The sequence below is a fragment of the Podarcis raffonei genome, chromosome 5 (assembly GCF_027172205.1).
Source record: "Podarcis raffonei isolate rPodRaf1 chromosome 5, rPodRaf1.pri, whole genome shotgun sequence".
Lineage (NCBI taxonomy): Eukaryota > Metazoa > Chordata > Lepidosauria > Squamata > Lacertidae > Podarcis > Podarcis raffonei.
This window is the reverse complement of record NC_070606.1, coordinates 69,324,435-69,344,239: the sequence shown is the minus strand read 5'-3', so window position 1 is coordinate 69,344,239 and position 19,805 is coordinate 69,324,435.

Below are 19,805 nucleotides of genomic sequence, written 5' to 3'. Positions count from 1 at the left end.
TCCACTGAATTCTGCATGTTGTTGTTCAGCAATGAGACTATGACACATTATTATTATTATTATTATGAATTTTATTTATATCCTGCCCATCTGGATGGGTTTCCCCAGCCACTTTGACACCAGAGTTCCCATGGAAGAGGGACTAGTCGTTAATAACTCTCTACATACTTATCAAACTACAGTTCCTACGATCCTTTAAGTGAAGACATGACAGTTAAAGTGGTATGATAATGCTTTTGTGTGTCAGGACTGATACTTTGGAACTTCCTGTTAATATTGAGCAAGCATGATCAGTATTAAGCAATTTTAAGCAATCATCTAAATCTTAATTAACCCAAGCTCTATCTGGAATGCATCCAAACTAGATATTATCTCTCTATTATTGTCTGGTTGAAATGCCTTTTATATAGTGACTTTATATTGCCTTGCTCACCAGCAGTGGATGGTGCAGTAAGGCAGAGCTACCCTCCTGACACCAGCATACTGTTTTTGGTTACATATAACCAGCACTTTTTTCCTGGGGGGATACAGCAATACGCTTACCCCTTAACCTTTTGTGAATCTTTGTACTTTTGTCCATTTACTGTATTTATTTTTCCCGATTTGAACTATAAAATGGTGATTTTCTTGAGTCAAAATGAGAGTACCCCTAAACAATTTTAAGGAAAAAAGCACTGCATATAACCCCTCCTGTGGGATCTATCAAGTGTTGTAGCAAGAAAGAGAAACATTGCTAAAATGGTTTCAGAAACAAGAGTTATCTAAACTCGCAGTAAACATTTCTTTAATACAAAAACACAAGTTCCCTGCAGTGGCTTATTTCACACACATTAGTTTAGCTTTGGAGTTGTATAGTCTTCCTCTCCAGTGAGGTTTGAAAGGAGTTTATCTAGCTTTAACAGTTTAATAGGTTTATGGTTAATTTTAACTATGGTTAGTTAATACAAGCTAAGTTTCATAAACTATGGTTTGAAGTTGGTTCATTTCCATTAACCGTAGTTAACATTAACCACATTTTGTTCAAGACTGAACAACACAACAAACTGCAGTTGATCTGAAATGGAAACAAAAGCTTACAAATTTCTCTTCTGCAGCTGCACCACAAGAAGTTGCACACAACTGACTCATTCTTGTTACACTAAACTATGGTTTATCGTTACATCCTAACCAGCCCTTCATGGTAGACCCAGGGCCTAGAGACATAAAATAACAGAAAAACACATGGCAATAACTCCTACCAGAATTTTTGTCTAAAACAACAACAATCCACCTCATGCTATTTTTCCTTTTCCAGTAGCTGCCTTTTGAGCAGTACAGACCACCTGGTGACCATTTGCAAACTCAAAATAATTAGCCTTCAATTATTGCCAAGGAAATTGTCACCTGTTCTGTTTGCAAATCGCTGGCACTTTTGCCTTCCCCAATTAGTGGTGTTTACAGCCATCCCCTACTGGGTTGGAAGAGAAATAGGCAGCCTTCAAGCTAAGGAATGGTTGCTATTTACCAGTGTTTACATTCTGAATTATCCTACTGGGATGTTTTTGAGGCACACATTGCAGTGGGTGGCCTGGAGGTGGTTTTATTACAAATGGAGAAGATAAAATTGTTATTCATTCATGTCTGGGTTAGGTATACCTATCTTGTAAGTCTACAGAAATGAAATCACAAAAGCATGGGACTGCAAAGAACTGAAGGGTCATTTAGCCTAGCCCCTCTGCTTCAGGGCCCAATCAGAGAATAGTTGCATTGCAGAAAGGTGTTTTATCTAACCAATTGTTCCAGATTTGTCTCTTATTGCTGCAACTGCTAAGAGTGCTAACATATTACACAGGCTCCACCCCTTTAAGAATAGAATGGACCTTTTCGCATATTATACAGGCACCACCCTTTGAGAATAGAATGGACCTTTTCACCTTGACTCCTGCATTTGTAACTGCCAGCCTTGAATTTTTTAATGTCATCTAAATGGGGCTGCCCTTAAACACACCTTCAAAACCTTGACTGCCATGGAATGAAGCAGTCCATTATTTTTTGGACTGGGAGAATATATTCAGCCTATATTATGTTAATTGCTATGGCTGCAAGCATGCTTCCAAGGCCAATTAAAATGGCTACTTTTGACCTTTAAACCCATGCATTGCCTGGAACCCAGATGATATAGTAACAGGAACCCTAGTCTGTCAGCTGTTCATGGTTGGTGTAGGCTAGTATGCAGCCAGTATGGTGTAGTGGTTAAGAGCAGTAGACTAGTAATCTGGGGAACCGGGTTCGCGTCTCCGCTCCTCCACATGCAGCTGCTGGGTGATCTTGGGCTAGTCACATTTCTTTGAAGTCTCTCAGCCCCACTCACCTCACAGAGTGTTTGTTGTGGGGGAGGAAGGGAAAGGAGAATGTTAGCCGCTTTGAGACTCCTTTGGGTAGTGATAAAGCGGGATATCAAATCCAAACTCCTTTTCTTCTCTTCTTCCTTAACCTCAGCCCTCCAGATGTTTTGGCCTACAACTCCCATGATCCCTAGCTAGAAGGACCAGTGGTCAGGGATGATGGGAATTGTAGTCTCAAAACATCTGGAGGGTCGAGGTTGAGGAAGCCTGGTGTAGGCATTGAATTTGGATGAATCCTGAAAAGAAGAGGTATTTGGGGCTTGTCAGAGATGAAGCACGACCTCAGCAAGATGGCACAGTTTGAAGCAGGGGCAGCTTCTTCATGCCAATTCTGCAATCCTGACATCAAAATAATGCTGCATACTAACAACTTCTGAAAGTGAATGTAATATCTCTAAGCATACTAAAATCCCACAAACCTGTGGGGTGGGGTGGAGGGTAGAGTAGGGAGAGAGTCTGGAGTTTGAACATGACTAGCAAGTTTAGCTTGTAATCAGAGGGAATGATTGTACCAGCACTCTGTAATCTTAGTGCTTTGGAGAAATGAGCAGCTTTGCAATTGTGAAATTTAAGGAAGACACTGGGATGAGGTGGTCTAGTTTGTAATGAGAGGGCATGATTTTTACCCGGAAAGTGAAAGCATTTTAGGTGTTTTTCCATCCCCAAATCAACTTTAGGGAAGCCTGGCGCAAAAGCCATGTGAAACCTATTTGCCCACAATTTGACAGGTTTCTTACCCAGAAGCTCTTCTATCAGGCCTACAATTTTCCGACCAATTGCCCACAAAACAATTGGGGGAAAGAAATTGTATTTTAGGTGTCCAGCACCCAAGCCCATTGACCTAACTGCTAGTCATTTGGCAAGTTTTATCCACTCTGGAGGGGCTTCTATGCCTGCAGATTTCACCCACTTCTGTCAGCAGGAAAATTATTACAGCTGCATTTTGATTTCCCCAAAAGTGAATGAGGGAGGGGATGAAATGAAGTGGACTCAGAACACTGTATCAAACCAGGGAGCTGCTTAATTGTTCTGAGCCAAATTTGTTTTTTTAAAAAATGCTGAATTGAGATTGAACCAAATATTGTGGTCAGTGCACACTCCTAGTTCTTAGCATGGCTGGTGAGCCTGAAGCAAAAGGGGAGAATGCATGCAGGAAACCTAGGTACAGGGTGCTTTTTTCCCTTACGGCTGCTGTCCACCCTAAGCAAGGATGTATTGCTGAAGGATCAGTATCTCGTCACCTTCCACTAGAAGCACTTACAGCAGCAGTGTGTGTGAGAGAGAAATTTGGAAATGCAGGAGCAATGGAGGAATCTTGTATCTCTTTAGGTTGGTGTGAGGGCTAGGACTCAGTAAGAAACAAAAATCCCTTAGGAATGTCACAGCTGTGCTGCTCTCTGAAGCATGTTCCTGAGCTAAAGCATATTACAATGCATAAGTGGAGGAGAAGCAAAGGATGCAAGTGTTTGAGTCCTATCCCTCCCTCCACCCACCCATACAATAATTCTGAGCAAAACCTGAAATTTTTGAGGCCCTGGGTTAAGAATTCCAAATTAATATTCTAGCAATACTGCCCAATACAAATTACAATAGCTTCTTTAAATGGTTTTACTGTGTGCATTAATATTTTTTTACATGGGAATGGCACAATTTTTACTCTCCTACAAGCTTTCTTGAATTACTTTTGGTTTGTGTCTCATTCCAGGACCTGTAGCAGGTGATGGAATAAGTCTTAGTTGCTGTTCTCAAAGGTGTTAGTGTTGCTAAGGAAAATAGATGTAGCTTTCTGGCAAGCTGCAAGTGGTTATTTGAATTTACCACAGAGAAAAAAATATATATCCAACTTTGAGCAGGATTAACATTGACTTTTCAAATAGTTCTGTCTCTTCAGCACTTCCCAAATCACCTCTCTAGGCCCTACAGAGCATTATTAACGGCAGGAAATCTCATTATATGATTTTTGCTTTCCCTTTCTGACTGCCGAAGAAAGACTTTCTTAGCAGCTATAAAGGAAAAGACTTTTGTTTTCGGGCTGAATTCCTTGTGGACTGTTCACTCAGTGATATGTAAAGATACCTAATGTATAGCGTTTCACAGCTCACAGCACATTTATTTTGTTTTATTTATTTAAAACATTTTTATCCCACTCCCAAAGCAGCTATGATAATAAAAAGAAAGTCCCTGCCATCAGTTTGTAGCTGAAAAGACACAACACCAAAGAAAAAAGGATAGGGCAGGAGGAGGAAACAACAACCCAGAAACCAGTTCTTAGAGTTACAATTCTTATAACAACTAGCTGGGATAATTGAGGTTGGCTGATGGGATGGCCATTGTGAGGTGACCGATAAGGCAGAAGAAGAATCACAGGTAGTTGGCTTGTCAGTGCAGTAACTGATTTTCTTCTCCCCCTCAATTGGAGCCTGAAAGAATGGCCATCATAAATTGGGGGGGGGGGGTATAGACCTAAAATCAAAACATTTAAAATCATGATTTTTTTTAAGTACCAAGATTTAAAACCAACCATTTTGAAATCCATCTATTTCCTGAACCTATATGCATACTTACCAATTGATGTAACAGTGAAAGCAAATTATTTAGTTTCAAATCTTTATATAATTGACCTAAACCGTTGGTCGTAATTTTAAACTTCATGCAGACTGCATGTCCTGAGGAATGAGAATTATTGAGAGAAAAGACAGGTTTCTGCTTGGCTCTCATGATATTTGCAAGGACACCAAGCAAGATCGCAAACACTAAAAATAGTCGGTTTAGTCTGGTAAATTAACAGGATGATGAGATGGAGACAGATAATACATATTTGTTAAATATAATTTGAAAAAATTATTTAGCTCACTAGCAGCCGAGTTCTATGCTGTGCTTGGCAGAGCACTGGATCATAGGATTTGCCTAAACTGAGAATAGCACATAAGGTTATAATGGTCAGTAATCACGATGGCTGTATACCACCTCCGGTATCTGTGGAAATGTGCCTATAAATATCAGTTGTTGAAAAACGTGAGAGATCTGTTGGACTCACTGCAGCTTCTGAGCTTCACATATGCATTTGGTTGGCCCCCGCAAGGCACAGCTTTGGCAACCCATGGCTTACACCGTCGACTGGTAAGAGATAAAATAGTAAATTTATTAAAACAACTGCGAAGAAAAGCCCAAGAACAAATAAGAGACAAAGCAGAAAGATGAGGAATAGAGAGAGATACCAAGCAACAAAGAAGCTGAGCAATTCAGAGATTGAGCAAGAGAATACACAGATAAGCAGGAATGCATTTCAAGGTAAAGCATAGAATCTCAAGTGGAATGAGGAAAGAAAATATAACCTGTGAGAAATGGAAAGTAAAGAAATATAATCATCTTGGCATGCAGAAAAAAATTAAAGCAGACGGTAGGATTCAAAACAACAAAGGAAACTATTCCAACCTCTTAAAAAATAGAGTCTGCAGCCTCGGTTGCGTCAGATACTCAGGTCCAAGTACTAACAATGACCTGAGATAGTGAGGACAAATGGATAGCCTAGTGGCTTTTTCACCAGCAACCAAAATGGGGCATGTAAGAGCTCTGTAGCAAGCAGTAGAATAGAAATGGCTCCATAAATCATCTGATTCCTAAGACCAGATGGATTCTGGGCTGTGGCACAATTGGTATACCTTAAATTGAATTCTTTTTCCCCACCTCTGATCAGTGACCTCTGACCCAGTGCCTGGTTTAAGACTTGTGGTACCTTTCCCCCCACCAGATATCTTTATTGAAAGTTAAAAAGTACATAATTATATGTGCACTAAGCATGGTGAGACGTAAATAAAAGAGAGAGAAAGAAAAAACAGAAACAGCACCGGTGTAGAAGGGAAAGTAAAGGGGGGGGGCGAGAACCCCAAAACTGTATACTTTACAAAGTTGTTATTCTACTTCACCAGATCTTAGTCTACCTGTTACAGTATTTGTAAGAATGGATTCCAAATATCATTGAATTTGTCCATGGCAAGTCTGCATTTATATGCAAGTTGTTCATATGTTGTGAGTTTGTATTAGCCCACAAACCAGTTATAGAAGGGAGCTGTATTTTTATTTTTTCAGTTCATCTGTATTGGTTTGTTGCTGTGGTAAGGGCATGGAGAGTTCACTCATATTGTTCTTTTGTAAGGTTCCATGTGCTGGGTATATGATTTAAAAGGATATTTTGCTCTGTAAATGTTCTGTTGATAGTTTGCTTGTTGTTTTTGTTTAGTCGTTAAGTCGTGTCCAACTCTTCGTGATCCCATGGACCAGAGCACTCCAGGCACTTCTATCTTCCACTGACTCCCGTAGCTTGGTCAAACTCAAGTTTGTAGCTTCAAGAACACTGTCCAAACATCTGTCGTCCCCTTCTCCTTGTGCCCTCCATCTTTCCCAACATCAGGGTCTTTTCCAGGGAATCTTCTCTTCTCATGCGGTGGCCAAAGTATTGGAGCCTCAGCTTCAGGATCTGTCCTTCTAGTGAGCACTCAGGGTTGATTTCCTTCAGAATGGATAGGTTTTATCTTCTTGCAGTCCATGGGCATCTCAAGAGTCTCCTCCAGCACCATAATTCAAAAGCATCAATTCTTAGGCGGTCAGCCTTCTTTATGGTCCAGCTCTCACTTCCATACATCCCTACTGGGAAAACCATAGCTTTAACTATACGGACCTTTGTCAGCAAGGTGATGTCTCTGCTTTTTAAGATGCTGTCTAGGTTTGTCATTGCTTTTCTCCCAAGAAGCAGGCATCTTTTAATTTCGTGACTGCTGTCACCATCTGCAGTGATCATGGAGCCCAAGAAAGTAAATTCTCTCACTGCCTCCATTTCTTCCCCTTCTATTTTCCACGAGGTGATGGGTCCAGTGGCCATGATCTTCGTTTTTTTGATGTTGAGCTTCAGACCATATTTTGCGCTCTCCTCTTTCACCCTCATTAAAAGGTTCTTTAATTCCTCCTCACTTTCTGCCATCAAGGTTGTGTCATCTGCATATCTGAGGTTGTTGATATTTCTTCCAGCAATCTTATTTCTGGCTTGGGATTCATCCAGCCCAGCCTTCTGCCAAAAATCTTTCAATATAGGACATTGAATAAACATACGTTTTAGAGAAGCATTATCCCTATAGCATCTCCAACAGTTTGATACCTTAGATAGCCCTTTTTTAAACAAACATAATGGGGTCCACTATATTCTAAACATTATTTTGTTGTTGTATGAGCCTCAATTTAAGGTCCAGAGACACCTTTGTTATAGCACTTAAAGCAGTTTCCCACTGTGTGGTGGAAACTGAGATCTTTAATTCTTTATGCCATTCCTTCCTCAGTACCTGTATGTCAAATTGGTTTGCTAGTGACAAAGATTTATATATGTTGATGGCCGTTTTTGTTGTTATGTAAGAATCAACTGCTTCAATATATTGGGGGTCTCTGAGGCTGTTAAAGCTGCTGGTCCATAGATGGTGGTTAGCAAGTGTTTTATCTGGATATATTGCCATTGAGCATTTGTAGGTAACCTGTATTTGTCTCTTAAGACGGAATAGATGTAAAATTTATCCTCTTCATTTATCATCTGCTCTAATGCTAATATACCCAAATTCATCCACCTCTTCCATATGACCATTTCTTTCCTGATTTTTAAAGATGGGTTTCCCCACAAAGTCATTTTGGCGTGGGAGAAAAGGTCAAATTTATATTTTTGGGACATGCGGTGCCATATCATTCGAACTGATGTTATTGTTTTAAAAGCATCTTGAGTATTAATGTATTTAGACCCAAGTGCTGCCCATCTTTCTAAAGGAATATTCCAAAGTAGCCCGATTTGGACAGTTGTTTTCAGTACTTAACTCTAGATGTAGGGAAGCAATATAATACGTTTATCCATTTTATAAAGTCAAATGGAAAACCTAATTTTTGCAATACTTTTTTGAGATATTGCTTGTGGATGTTTTCAAAAGCTTTTTCTGCATCTAGAGATAGTATAGCTAAATCTTCACTGTTCCTGTTTAAATTTATCAAATCCACTACCAGCCTGATGTTATCTGAAGCTTGTCTCATCTTTATAAACCAAGCTTGGTCATTTTTAATAATAGTTGGTTTTACTCCCTGCAGTACCCATGATACCTGCCAGACTGTTTGCAAGGGGTCTAAAGGCTGTCCCTGCTATATGGAATATATTTACGTCTTGTCAGTAGTCATGTGTTTTGTACATTTCTATGACTAAAACTAACATCGCCTTGGGTTATTAAGAGGCAACTTTTAAAATATCTCATCAATGTTTCTTTGGATGCCATAAGAGTTGTTTATTGCCTACTGTATTTACAGCTTTTGGATACTGCAGTGTTTACATATTAAACATTGCAGGAAAATGCAGAGAACAATATTTCCTCTGTTTGCTTCCACATCAGTCTGTCTAGCACACATACACATACACAGACACAGTGCAGTGTTCGAAGAATATACCCTGGGGTATTTCTAGTTAAATTGAAGATTGCAGCTCATGTTTCTTACATACTGTACTTGTATTAAGCTGTCTCTTCTAGTTTAGTAGACTTCAGGTAAAAGTGCAGTCCTAGAGACATTTATTTTGGAGCAGTTTTGCACTGAAATCGTAGGCACATAGGGAAATGATTTTATATATGGCCACAGTGGCAAGAGTCCTTTGTGCAAAGGATTGGAGTTTAGTGGATCCTGCCTCTATATACAAATATGCTACAATCCATCAGTTGTGCGTGGAAGGAACACAGGCAACAAATGTAGGTAGCAGAAAGTGAATTTTCATTTTGGAGTTATTGAATAACAAAAATCATGGTGCAGTGGATATGTATCATATTTAAGAAGTAATGATGTGTGTTATTAAAGGCAGAGGTTGCGTGTCAAGGTCGCCAAGACACCCCCCAATAAAACACAATTGACACATGATTTTTAGTTTAAGATTTTTGGCATAATTTTGGCCACAACTTTATTAAAATTACAAGCAATGTGAGTGGTTGCTTAGGCATTGGTTGCGACTATCTGACCCCGCATGGGGACAGACTGACATTTGCACGCCCGCGAAGTCAGAAAGGGAAAACATTTTGGGGAGAGAGACGGGACTGGGTACCATGCCTCACCTCTCCCCAAATGCTCCCAGGGGCTCTTGCATGGCCCTAGCCCCTTGACAGGGGTTCGGACAAAAGCATGGCGAGCCCCTGGATTCCTTTAATAGAAAACCCTTGCAGCAGCAGCATTTTGGAGGGGCAGGCACAGCCAATCCATACCCCTCCACCAACCAATTCCTAAACCAATGCCTAACTGCAACCTTACAAGTTGTGATGATTTGCTACGCAGTAGGCAAAAACCAAATGGCCCAGCCAATCAGCCAAATGGACAAAATTCCTACCGGGCCCCTGCCCCAAAGCAGACGACCCCATGACAGGCATAGCAAGGTCAAGCAAACAACCTGAAAATAGGGACGGAGGGCAGGTGATCCAATGCACGCAGCGAAAAGCTCAACGCTCAACGCTGTGCACAGGGAATTTATTGGCTATGGCTGTCAATCACGAAATGACAACATTTAAATCTCCCCAGCAACAGGAAGCTCAATGATAATGGTGGCCAAACTCTTTTCCCGCCCAGCAACAGTGGGTGTCTTTTTAGCCCCCACCGCAACACGTGCTCTCCATGACGGAGAACACTCTTTCCCAGAAAATGATCTGCAAATTCATTCAGTTGGCCTATAGATCTGCAGTTGAAGATAGGAGATGGCACATCCATCACAATCAATATTCATGTTGATTTTAAATAGAGTTTTAGCTGCTTCTTTTATTTCTTATATTGGGTGGTATTCAGTGCTAGTCCTACTCAGAGCAAACTTTTGAAATTAATGAACATGATAGGTTCAGTGCTTTTTTTCTGGGGAGACGCAGGGGGACACATACCCCTAAACATTTTGTGAATCTTTGTACTTTTGTCCATTTACTGTCCATTTACTGTCCCTATTTGAACTATAGAATGGTGACATTTCTTGAGTCAAAATGAGAGTACCCCTAAACATTTTTTTAAAGAAAAAAAGCACTGGATAGGTGCTTTTGGGCCCAGGCTGCTTGAAAGATCTGAAATGTTTTTACATGCTGCCTGGAATCCCAACTAGGGAGAAAGGCATGATTGTGTAAACTCAGGATCATGTTCTGATACAAACATAGCTGACACCATGTTCCACATAGTCTCATTACTATCTCATGTAGGAGGGCTCCTTTTGGAAGCTATCCCAAGAGTCCCTTTCTAGGTAGGTTTTGACCACCTTCCTTATACCTGGGCATAGAGATTCCATTGTCCTGTATGCTTGTATTTCCCAGGTTATTATTAACATACTGCAAGGCTCCTTTGTAAATCTGAATGTGCAAACTCACCAATCGGAGCATTTGAAAATGAGAAAGAAATGTTATTGATTTAAAATAAAATAAAAAATAAACACAGAAGGATTTATAGTCAGACAATAAAAAATAAAAATAAAATATGAACTCTTAACTCATCTGCAATTGACATGCAGCAGATTGTGTTCTTACAGAGCTAACTCAAAACTTGGTGGCTGGATGTTACGTGATACTTTATTTAACCCTGGATATCCCATGGCTAGAAATCAACCAAGGGGATTTCAAGTACCTAGAAAATAATTTTTGCACTGAAGAGAAAAAATAATAATGAAACTATTTTCAAAATAGATGCCAGAGGTTCCATAACAAGGAAATAAAACCCTGAACCCATCTGATTTGCCTCGCTATTTAGGCCCAGTACAAGCAAGTTGCACACCCATATGCTATCATGTAATGCAGGACTAAATTTGAATAAGTGGTTTCTGTATTATTATAAGTTGTTTTTTAAAACAAAAACTGCACAAAGTTTGCTCATTTCAGTTCTCCTGTCCACAGGAAAGACAGGGCATCAAAGCAGATTGATGAACACAAAGCACACATCAAAGTCCCTCTAAATTACACTCACAATTTCCACGTGGACAATATTTCAACATTAAAAACACAACCCCATTAAAGCTACAGGTAATTGAACCAGGTAAACAACTCATTGAATATAGCATATAAATAAGCAGTGGCGTAGCGTGGGGGGTGCCAGGGGTGCCGGCCGCACCGGCCGCAACATCTGGGGGGGCGCGAGTCCAGAGGGAAGGGACAAGTTCCTTCCTCCGCCGGGCTCCCCGCCGCCACCGCCAGCCTTGCGCCCTAGCGCGCGCCCACCCCACCCCACCTCCCGCCGCCGCCGCCGCTGCGCTTCACTCACTGCTCGCAGGAGGAGCAGCCGCTGCAGCAGCGCCGACGCCGCCACCGACGCCTGGCCGGGCACCGGCAGCCTCCGCACCCCGATGCCGACGCCGGCGCCATCCCCTCGGCCCAGCCACAGGCGGCGACTGCTTCTGCCGACTGGGAGGGAGGAGAGCTCCGAGGGGCCTCGACGCGCCCTGCCCTCCCCAAAACCCTCCGAGAGGAAGCCGGCGGGTGGGCGAGGGTCTCCCGTCGGAAGGGGGCGCCGCTGGCTCCGGCTCTCAGCGCAAGTCTCAGCCGCGGGGGAGGGGGGGCGAGGACGGAGCTCGGCTGGAAGCCCCCGGACCCGGCCGGGAGGAGGAGAGGCGCTCGCCAAGCCCGGATCTGGAGCGCCTCGGAGCGCGGGCTCCACCTACAGCCCAAGGAGAGGAGGGGGCGGGGAGGCGCCCGAGGGGAGGGGGCTTCGGCTGCCTCGGCCCGCGGGGGCTCCGCAAATAATAAATTTAATAAATTCCTGCTGAGCCTTTGGGGGGGTCTTTGGCTCCTTCGCTCGCCCCCAGCCCCAGTGGCGTAGCGTGGGGGGTGCAGGGGGGGCCGGCCGCACCGGCCGCAACATCTGGGGGGGGCGCGCTCGCACTCGAGTGCTAAAATCCACGGGTTAGGGGGCGCAAATTACTTGCCTTGCCCCGGGTGCTGACAACCCACGCTACGCCACTGTAAATAAGTATTGCTGCTTGTTGTCCGCAAACCTCCACCTATTGCCCTATCAAGGGACACCAAAAGGAACATAAAAAAAAGAAAACTCAACACCATTGTTTTCTTTCTGAGAAAAGTGGAAACACTGAATGAAAGAGAACGTACGTGTGTGTGTGTGTGTGTGTGTGTGTGTGTGCAGTTGCTAGCTTGTGCTAGTTTGTGCTCCAGTAGTTATGTGAGAAATAATAAGATCATGTATCCATGGAAAGAGTTTTCAGTCTTTTATCTGTCCTAAATCTGCTGATAATTTCATTGAGTAATCAGATTCTGCAGCTAATTAGAAGTCCTGCCTCATTGGATAGTCGGAAGTGGAAGACAGCTTTCTTATATCTATCAGTGTGTAGATGTGCAGAATGCAGCAGCTGGACTGCTGTTGGAGGCAGGCAGTGGCAGTCCATACACTACCAGGTCAGTTTCAAGGCTCTTGTATTACTATGCAAAGCCTCAAACAAACCAGAGTCTGGGATATTTCAAGGACCCACCTGAGACCTTATATCCTAGCTCAATCTCTGAGATCATTTGGAGGTGCACTGTTATTTACTCCCCATGTTCCAGAAGCCCAACTGGCTTCAACTGGAAGCCAGGCATTTAGCATCACTGGTCCCATGTTGTGGAATACTCTTCCAGTGGATATTCTGCAGGCATTCTTGCTACTAATTTTCAGACAACAATTGAATATTCTTTTTTTATGCTAGCAAGCCTATTCAGCTGTAAGCTTTTTCAAGCTGAGTCCGTCATTATTTTCTATTGCCTTTTTGGGGTATATTTTTTCTTTTATTGTGCTTGTAAAATTTGTTACACAGTGCTTGATTTTATATGAAGGAATGGTCTGTAAATATATATTTCCATAAATAAATAAAATGCTTTAATAAGATTCTTTCCCTTCTTTCATTATATAGCTGGTAGAGCAGCTGAATGGGTCAGGTAGATGGGTTTAGGTCATGCAATTCATTATAAAAATAAGACACTCTGATGGTATAAAACTTGGCTTGGGGATTCTACCTGTTGATGGGTATAATCTGACCAAAGTTCTGAAAAATTCAATTTAGAATGGCTTAGATGGTAGCTCAAAGTTTTTTCTGTGAAGTGCAGGGATCTTATTTTTGAGATGGTTGTTTTTATGTTCTACCAGCTTTTTGCTCTTGCTAGCTTAGATTCTATCAAACATTTAATGAGAATGCAGAGGACTGCCCTTCACTGGTTTGGTGAAAATCTATTGTGTATATATAAAATTAAGATGTTTTAAAGACCTTAATATGCTACAGCATGCAATGGGTTAAATATAAAATTTCTCTTCCACCAATAGAATGAGTCTTTTTAGAGCCACATTCCCCAGCTAAGTAACCTCCAGCTCTTGGTTGAGACTTACAAGAGTTGTAGTCCACCAACATTTGGTTGGGAAAGGCTGTATTGGCAGAAAGAAACATTCAGATCCAATCCATTTAGCACCAAAGGGTGCAATCCTAATCCCTGGCCAGGAGTGGCAGGGCTTGATAGAGTGGCATAGGCAGCACCACATCGGCAACCCTGGCATGCTGAGGACAAGAAAAATGCCCCTTCTATGTACCAGCTCCCATCATGATATGATGGCAGGCAGCAGGGACTAGACGGGACACAGAGCGTCCCACCCCTCTCTTTCTGACCTCAAAATGTCTTTCTTCTGGGATTTCCACTGACTGCCATCAGAGGGGCCTGCTGGATACAGTTTCTATCTGCCCACCATTTGAGTGAATGTTTTGGGAGCTCCTCACTGGCAGAACAACCCCACTCCTTCCAGCATGGTGGATCAGGAGCTTGGATAGTTCTGTAGATGGTGTGGAAGTGTAGAAGGACATCTTAATTAAAAACAGCATTCTTTCCCAATGCAAGAGTGCTTTTGTAAGTGCCGTTAAATCCAAGGGTTGGTGTTTTTTTTTAGAATCCTAAAATAAATACTTCAGTAATTTGATTTCTCACATTAAATAAAAATATATTTAAAACATTGTCTTAAATGTTTTACATAAGCACATTTTAAAAACAGCATTACAGAGAAAAATCCTGATCGTCTCAGTGTCTCCTAGCAAACTCATCAATCATTTTAATAGAGTTCACTTATTTTCCTTCCACAATGCTAACTAACATGGAGTCTATAAATTTTAGGGGATTTGTGCTTGTAGTAATCTCCTGGATGTGTGCTTGCATTTATATGAGTACGAGGCACTCAAGGAATAGTCTTCTGCTTATCACTCCTGGTTCGCAATAAAACAAACACCCAGACATTTCAGCCCTAAAACCATATACTAGAGGTTTGCACGGGCTTCAGTGGGCTTGTATTGGTATCAATATGTGTTTTTTAAAAAAATAAAACAGAATTAAATTAAATTAAATTAAAAATCTGATCTGTTTGAATACCTTCAGCAGAAATAGATTGAATTTGTAGACATAGGAGTGCCTGTAGGATTAATTAAATCTAGGGGCTTTTGTGGGGAAACTAGAATAGTTTTTCTTTCCTCAATAATCCATATTAATGCAATATACTTATTAAACCAACTAGTTTCATATTTTTAAGACAGAGTGCTTATTCTTGACCTAAAGCTCATATACAGTCGTACCTCGGCTCCTGAATGATCGAAAACCGGAAGTGAGTGTTCCGGTTTTCAAACGTTCTTTTGCAAGCTGAATGTCCGATGTGGCTTCCGCAGCTTCCGATTGGCTGCAGGAGCTTCCTACAGCCAATCAGAAGCCGTGCTTTGGAAGTCGAATGTTTCAGAAGTCAAACGGACTTCCGGAATGGATTCTGTTTGACTTTCGAGGTACGACTGTACATGTATCAATATGCACATATCAGTACATCTTGGGTACAGAAATTGGCAGGATTTCAGCCTGATCCGAAGTATGTTGTGCTCTGGTCTCCCCGGCCCAATGGGACTTATTTTATAGAAAATGCATTTTGAATTGAAGGCTTTCTCCGACACTATAAAAGCATGAGCGACCTGAGTCTATGACAAGCAGGTCTTGTAAGAGACCGCTTTTTGCATTTTCTCTTTTCATGAGTTCAAAGTGGAAGGGTGTGCGTCTGCCTTCTGATGGAGTGCACCTCTTTTTCTTTGCTTTTGAAACAGAGATCAGCGCATAACCACTCATGAGAAAAAAATGCTAAGAGAAGGTAACTAAATTGTCAATTCAGGCCAAATGAATCAAAGTTATTGTCAGTAAAGAAGACTTGGGTGAATAATCGTCTGAGCATATCACAAAGTGCTTGATTACTTCCATTCAGCTGGGATTGCCTCATTCAGGCCTGCTGTTCAGACCAATAAACTCCCAGCTTTGGAATGCGTCTGATATGATAAACAGTTAAACACCTTATATGTGAGACCTCTTTTAATGATGTGGCTGGTTATAGAGGTTCCAGGAGACAAACATTTCTGAATTGCAATAATGCTTCATCTAATATTCAATTACCTATATGTCTTTCATGTGTTCCCTTTGGTGTGGCATCTAACTCAAATAGATTGCTCATTGTCCCCTAAATAAATTATGTGCTGCTCAGACTGCCCTACAGCTCAGCACTTACATGAGCGGTGTGTTTATTTAGCAGCACAGACTGCTTGGAAGATATTCAACGTCTATGTTTTGGCCTCTTGTCTCACTCATTACCTTGAAAAGTAATTATGCAAATATCTTGCTGTGGGTTTTATTTATTTATAAACAGCTCAAAATTTCAATTTTGGGGCATGCAGCAGTAAAAAAACAAAAAACACCACCACCAGATGCACCGGCTATGAGGTAGCACAACCGCCCCCACTGAAATTGAGCAGCTAGCAATAGATAAGAAAAATTGTGCCATGCTTTGCCTTGACTGCTTATTGAGGAAAGGAGCACAATAAATTGGGCCGCAGACAACCAATCACCATGGGATTTAGCTGTGCTCGCAGAAGACAGTTGCTGAGCTATGTCTAAGGAATTTAACACATTTTCCTATTTCACTTTATTTATTTATTTTTAAAAATGCAAGATGGGTGCAGATGGGAGAGATGAAGCAAAGACAGGCTAATATGAAAAGATGTGTTTTCTTCAGAATACCAAGGCTGCAGTGCCAGGTGAGTTGGGCAGCTCAGATTCCAGAGCCGTCAATAGAAAAATGTAGAGGCTGTGCTCATTTGTTGGGAGCTCTCCGGGAAAGCCAATTGGCTAGATGGGCAGGAAAGTGATGAGGGCTGCTTTTGATCATCACCATTAGCATGTCAGTTGACATCTGTTTAGGGATGCTTGAGGAATGAGTCCTTTTGCAGATTAAAGAATGAACAGATTTGACCCACACCTTCTGGGCAAATAGAAGCATAGATATCCATCATATTTCACACTTTCCTGAATGTTGCAGTGTAGTTCTTGGCTCAAAATATATACCAAAATGAATCTTTAAACTGCCTTAAACCTATGCAGAGGTTGATTTCACAAATGGCCCAGAAATGGAGCTGTGTCCATACAGTCATTGTTACGATTAACATTTATCATTCACTTGCTGCAAAATGTCTCAAAGTAAGCCACAATGACAAAAGCATGCACGGTACAAAATTTAAAATATATTTTTAAAAATAATAACAGAACATTAATTAACTAAAAGTTCTTACATTGCCGTAACATAAAAAGGATGAATCCTATTCCACCCAACTAATGATGAACACCAATACAGACTTGGGTATAGTTAGGCCATATGGCCCAGTTAAGATCTAAAATGATTGAGAGAACAGGAAAATTTCTGCTTGGTGCCTAAAAGTTGGTAATGATGGTGCTAACCATATCTGTTTGGGAGAGCAGTGAGGGAGTTCCCACTGAATGAATCGGAATGATTTTGAGAATGAAGTCTCAAAAAGAGGTGGGGAAATCCATTTTCACATTGAGGAAAAGGAAGGTTGATAAGTCAGTGCAATATTAAATTTCCTAGGCTGTTGAGTAGGCAACTTTCTCCATTGAGTGTGCCACAAAATATATGTGTGCAGGGTGGGGGTAATAGGTCAGAATTTATAAATACAACTAAATGGAAATATTCATATCATGTCTGGGCTACAGAGAGCAAGCTAAACTCAAATATTAAATGCAGAACATGAGATGGTTCAGCAAATAACTCAGATCACTAAGCAAAATCAGGACATAACAACCATGAATGTTTTGTTTGTTTAAGATTTACAGCTGACCTTTCAACAAGTGTTCTAAATTCGATTTTAAAAAATGAAGATTAGTCTGAGCAGAAGCAGTTAAAACAAACTGGGAAAAGGGAAAGGAAAAATATGTATACGCTTGGCAGAATACCATGCTGTTGTAGCTGAGAATGGAGTTAGGCAGAAAGGAAAGGGCCCGCTTGTAACCTTATTTATGTCAATACAGTAGTACCTCTAGTTACAAACTTAATTTGTTCCGGAGGTCCATTCTTAACCTGAAACTTTTCTTAACTAGATGCGTGCTTTCGCTAATGGGGCCTCTTGCTGTCGCTGCACCGCTGGCACATGATTTCCATTCTCAGCCTGGGGCAGAGTTCTCAACTCGAGGTAACTCTTCCAGGTTAGAGGAGTTTGTAACCTGAAGCGTTTGTAACTCAAGGTACCACTGTACTGCTACCTGTAAGGGTGGTGCTGAGGTCTAAACCACTAAGCCTCTTGGGCTTGCCTATTGGAAGGTTGGTGGTTCGAATCCCCATGATGGGGTGAGTTCCCATTGCTCTGTCCCAGCTCCTCCCAACCTAGCAGTTCGAAAGCACAACAGTGCCCGTAGATAAATAGGTACCGCTGTGGCGGGAAGGTAAATGGTGTTTCCGTGCACTCTGACACTCGTCACAGTGTTCCATTGGGCCAGAAGCGGTTTAGTCATGCTGGCCACATGACCTGGAAAGCTGTCTGTGGACAAACGCCGGCTCCCTTGGTCTGAAATGAGATGAGTGCCACACCCCATAATCGCCTTTGACTGGACTAAGCCATCCGGGGTCCTTTACCTTTTATATTCTACTGCTACCTATGGCACAAGACTTCTGAACCTGTACAGGGTTTCTTCATTAAACATGTGCAGGGAGTGCCTCCCCTTTGTGAAGACTGCCCTGCCAGGTTGAGGAATTTGGTGTCTACTTGCTTATGGCAGCAGTGATCTGAGTGATGGCTCAGGTAGCCATTTGACTGAGGACAAGGAGTTTGGGTTTTGCTCTGGGCTGTTAATTACTTACACAGTGCAATCTTACAAAATGCACCCTGGAAAATTTAACCAGCTACTTTTATGATCCTCTTCTCTTTTTAAAAAATGTTTTTATTGATTTTCCAATATCTTTCCAATAGCAGCCTCATTATAATAATACCAATTTTATCCAATTAATACCATTATTAATACCAATTATTCAAATACCAAATTATAAAATTTAATTAAAGTGGCCTCCTCGTGTGCTAGATTTGATGGCTTCATTCTTCTACATTTTTCCGAGTTGCAAAATTTTAATAATTTCCATTACATTCCATCTCTTATTTAACAACTACAGTCTTGTGATTTCTATTCGCGTTGGTATATTTGGTAATATATAAAGTTTCAAGTGAGGAACCGTTTCAACAGTTGCAGGAATGAAGGATACAACACCATATATAGATCGGAAAATATCGTGAAAAAAACTGTCACATGCAGGAAAGAATAAAGTGATGCAAATTTTCTGCAGGACTTCTTTCCTAGCTTCATGGTCTCAGATTCTGGCAAATGGCCAGAAAGACAACTTTCTGATTGGGCCAGTAAAATTATGGGTGGGTCCAGGCAGCACTGTCAGATTGGATCAGTAATGAACCCAAATAATTGAGACTATCCTAGGGGAAAAGGTCTTGCTGAGCTTAGTATCATATAATTGCAAAGCTGGAGGGAACTCTGAGGGACACCTCTCCAACCCCCTGCAATGCTGAAATATGCAGGTGGCCCATATGGGAATCGAACCTGCGACCTTGGCGTTATCAGCATCACACTCTAATCAACTGAGCTTGATTTTGAGATACTTTCTCCTCAGGCACACACAGAGTGGCAGCCTGCAAAAGATCCCCATAAAATTGCTGAGAAGTTCCTATGGATCTCCCAAACATATTTCACGGTGGCATTGTAATATTTGGATGGTAACATGGTGGTTGCTCAATATTAATGCTAACATGACAACCGGAGAAGTACAACAGGACTAGCAACATCACAACCTATTCACAACTCTGAAGGAGAGTGCTCCTCTTTCAGATTCCTTCTAGTTGGCTGTGTCCTTCTCTGGGATAATACAAGGAGCTCAAAGCAAGGCTTTCCATTTTCCTTTTCTAATACAGTACTCAACATTTCTTGGGTACTGAGCATGCTCAGTTTTGTGCTGTTCTTTTTGGAGGGTGGATGGGAATGTGCCCTAGGGTCCCCCTTGCTTTTTGTGCTTCTAATC